Here is a 4,210-nt window from a genome sequence, read left to right on the forward strand (position 1 = left end):
CGGGGCCGCCCCCACTCTCCAGGGGACGTCACGGCCGCTGGGAAACTGGTTGGATGTTCAACCGCAATTTGGATACGAGCTGACTTGGGCCACCTGCAAGGTGTGCACCAACCAAGCATCCTCACAGCGGGATGGAAACTGGGGATGGCCCAGTGACCTCTGGGGTTTCTGTGCTCCCGTGGCCGCCAGTGAGGGCTTAGTCTGTCTCCCTCGTGTTGCCTCCTAGCCTGGCAGCAGGGCATGAGGCAGGGTCCTTTTTCATAGCTGACAGCTCATGAATATTTATATCAGCCTATAAAAAACGGCCACTGCATCCCAAATTAGTCACAAGGCCCTGGATAGAGGCAGGGTTCTGGGTGCAGTGGCACTGATGTCACCCCCATCTCTGTGGTCAGATGACAGTGACATGGCCTCTCGGCTGAGATGGGATGGAGCAAGGGATCCCTGTCCCTCTAGGGCTGCATGAGCAGCTCCCAGGTCTTGCCTTTGGACTGGACCCTGCTGTCTCATGCGAGCCTCTCGTCCCTCCTGGGAGCCTGCTCAGGGTGCTAACAGCACCCAGATTTCTACCCCTCTTGGCTTCTCTTTCTCACCATCTTGTGCTTTAAAACATAATTTAGTGGCTGTAAATGAGGTCTCCATCAACTGCTGAGGGCTGTGGGAGCTGCTACCCCCACCACGTGCTGGGTGTGTGCTGCCTCTGGGATGCAGCCAGAGCAGGTGTGTTTACCTCCCAGAAAAGTAAGGAAATCCATGTTTTGGTGAACAAATAGAAATTAAAAGGCAAAAAGATGGAGATAAAGGTATTTCCCATCTCCTAAGGGGTTGGCAGGGATAATAAAGAGAAGAATCTAATTTAGAAAGAGTCTACAAAGACAGAAGTGCTGGAGGCGTCTTGGCTGTAGTGTGAAGCTGCAGCCTGAGCATCAATTGAGCAAACCCATGGGGATGGGATGTGCCCTGGCAAGAGTAGGTGTCCCCATAGTGTTTGGAAACCGTTCAGCCCATGAGCAGGCTTGGCCAGGGGCTAAACTCTGGCTGGGGAAGGGTTCTTGCTTTGCTCTCTGTGGCCAGTGCTGGTGAGGAGCTCAGGGAGGGCCCAGTCTGGGAGGCAGGATGAGGAGGAGGAGAACCCTGTGCTGGGAGCAGGCAGGCAGAGGCAGCGAGGCAGAGCAAAAGGAGACAAGAGGCAAAATTAGGAGACAATTAGGCTGGAAACACACCCCGGGGAGGGAAAGCACTGAGAATGACTGGGTTAACCCAGGTCAGTGCAGGGCAGAGGTTCAGTGTCACCATCTCTGTGACTGCAGTGCTTCGGCAGAGCCCCCAGAGGGGAGTGGGGTGGAGGGGACTGCGAGGGCCTGGTGTCCTTTGAGGCTTGCAGATTGGAGAATCACGGGCAAAAAACCCCTCTAGGAAGATGCTGTTCTCTCTCTACCCCACCTGCCAATCCTCCTGTCTGCCATGCTGCTCTGGGCTCCCCCATCACACGCTAATGAAGGTCCTGGATACTGCCACTAATGAAGGGCCTTGGCTTTAAACACCACCACAGATCCTTCCCCTGTTTCTGGATGAGATCCTTGTGGCAGTAATGAAGTCCCTAAATCCCTTCTATCTCCCAGGACAGCCAAGGGGAAGGGCTGCAGTGCAGTGGGGGTCCTGCCCCCCCCAGAGGAGTGTAGCACCCAGGCTTCTCCTGAGCCCTATCTCCATGGCAACACGGTGGATGCCTCTTGGATACTCTTAGAGGCCACCTAAGGGGAATCCCAGCAGCCTGGGAACTTGGGCAGGGTCAGGGAGAAAATGCCTGTCTGGGTTAAGAGCATGCCTGTCTGCCTGTGTGTCCTGTCCACCCACAGCAATATCCCTGTGGATATTGCTCAGAAGCTCTGCTTGATCCTAGCAGCAGCCACTTAAAACTCAGTCCATGCAACCTCTCCAGTGATGACGAGCATCTCCCAGAACAAACAATTGCGGAATTAACCCCAAAGGCGTTTCAGCCCCTAATTTTCCATCCCTGACCATGTCCTTAGCTTGGCCTTGATGAGCCAAGGGATAGAAAATCCCAGCATTTCCGTAACACAGCACCAGTGCAGCCTTTGGCCCTTGATATTTTTCCTTAATATCTGTCTTTCCTTTTTACTGTGGTTTTTATTACCAGGCACAGTCAGATATAAGGAAACCTAGCTGAAGCACGGAGGGCTCAGGAATTCTTATGGTGCATTGGGAGGGGGAAATCTGGGGCTGTTTCAGGTGAATGCATGAGCTGGTTAGCAGAGAAATGGGATCCATCCTGCTTCCCTGAGGGTCTCCCTCAGGATGTCTTAGGGCAAAAATCAGCCCTGCAGAGGAACCACATTGCTGTGTTGTTGCTTGCTGGCTGGGTTGGAGGTGTCTTGAGGGGGCTGTCCTCCTCTCAAAGCTGCCCCCCTTGCTCCCCCAGGCTATGCACTGGGGAGCTCAGGCTGTTCCCCTTCATTTGTTGTCATTTATCTATAATTTAGCATGGGATTTAGTTATATTCTAATTGAGTTTCATGTGTCACAGCATGTCTCAAACAGAAAATAAAATATTTAACAACCTCCACTGGTAATAAAGATTCACATTTGCCTCATTCTGGTTCACAGTACATGAATACTCTGCACTGCACTCCACAGGTATTAACTTCATTCAGATTTCTCCCTGGTTATGCAATATAACAGTAATGACAGATAGAAGCCAGAGCTTAAAAAAATTATAATCAAAACCAACAACAACAAACCAGTTTGATGTCATTAACTCCCCTCTGTTGGTTAGGGGAGCATTAATATGTTTCCTTTCATTGCTGGCTCCTCTGTGCATGCAAATGCTCTGTGTCTGCTCACACTATTATGGGCAGGAACTAGGGCAGGAGAAGGGCAGGGGCAGCTCCAGGGCTGGGAGAACTCTGGTCCTGGGGGGCCAGGACCCAACTGGGATGAAATAAAGCCAGGTTTGTGTCTCCACTGTGCTGCTGCTTGAGTGGAGATGTGGACTAAAGCATCACTGGGCCATGCTGGGGCTGGGTCAGGGCTGTCACAGCAGGACACTCAGGTGGTGAAATGGGTCAGGCCCATGGTGGGGGGGAAACCCTGGGTGATTTTTGGGTGGTAGCTGGTCCCCAAGAGGGTGAGCTGTGTCTGTCCTAAGCAAAGAGGACCTGGGTACTGTGGGAAGGTAGATCTTGGGGAAGGTGTTGGGACTTGCTGAGGATGACTGAGTGCTGTAGCCAGGTCTGGTGTGTGTGGGCTTGCCCAGGGCTGTGCTGGGGGAGATGAAGCCACTTGGGACACAGTTGTGTCCAGGCTTTCCACTGCAACAACTCTCCGCAGGCAGAGATAGGCTTTGATCCTGTTGATATCCTGTGCTTTGCTGTGGGGCTGCTGGGAGGTTGGTGTGAGGCACCTGCTAGTCCCTCGCCCCATCCCTGGATGGTGTGAAGACTTGGGCTGTTCCTTGGAGAACTCCCATGGGAAAGGCTGGGGCTGTGATGCCTTGGAATCTCCAAACCCACTCGTTACCCCAAGAAAAGGGAGGATGTGGGGACATACTGGTCTGGTACCAGTGTGCAGAGCATGAGAAGGGGCATGGGGCTGGTGCTGGACTGCCCTGGTGGTGTGGAGCTCCTCAGCACCACATTCCCTTGTGCTCCCTGCACCCCACAGGGCAGCTGGATCGCCACCAGCTCTGCCCTTCTCCCACGCTGACAGCCCTGCCCCACCCATGAGAATCTCATTTTGTCCCTGTTGGCTCTGTCCGTGGGCGCTCACGTAGGGCTGGGCAGCCCCAAACCAAGCGCTCCCCCTCACAGCGTTAACCCCAGCGGCAAAGCTGCTGTGCTGCCCGTGGATTCGCTAAGGCAATGATGATTCATGCCAGGAAGAGGCCACACACAGGCGGTGTGATCCAGCCAAAACGAGTGGAACTGGCTAAAAGCACCCCGGGTGCCACCAGCGCCTCCCCACCGGCACGGCGAGGAGCTGGCACAGAGGAGGCACCACAGGGAGCTGCCTCGCATGGCTCACTCCCGGGGCTTGCCGGGGTCACCCTGCTGCTCTGCCCCCTCTCACACCACATCCCTCGCTTCTTGCATGTCCCCATGCCTGGCATGGCTTTGGGGCATTGCCTCTGTTGCCTGGGTTCCCGTGCATCCTGAAGACGCTGTGAGCTGCTGAAAATTCGAAGTGCTCTT

Source organism: Geospiza fortis, unplaced genomic scaffold, assembly GCF_000277835.1.
Source record: "Geospiza fortis unplaced genomic scaffold, GeoFor_1.0 scaffold244, whole genome shotgun sequence".
NCBI lineage: Eukaryota > Metazoa > Chordata > Aves > Passeriformes > Thraupidae > Geospiza > Geospiza fortis.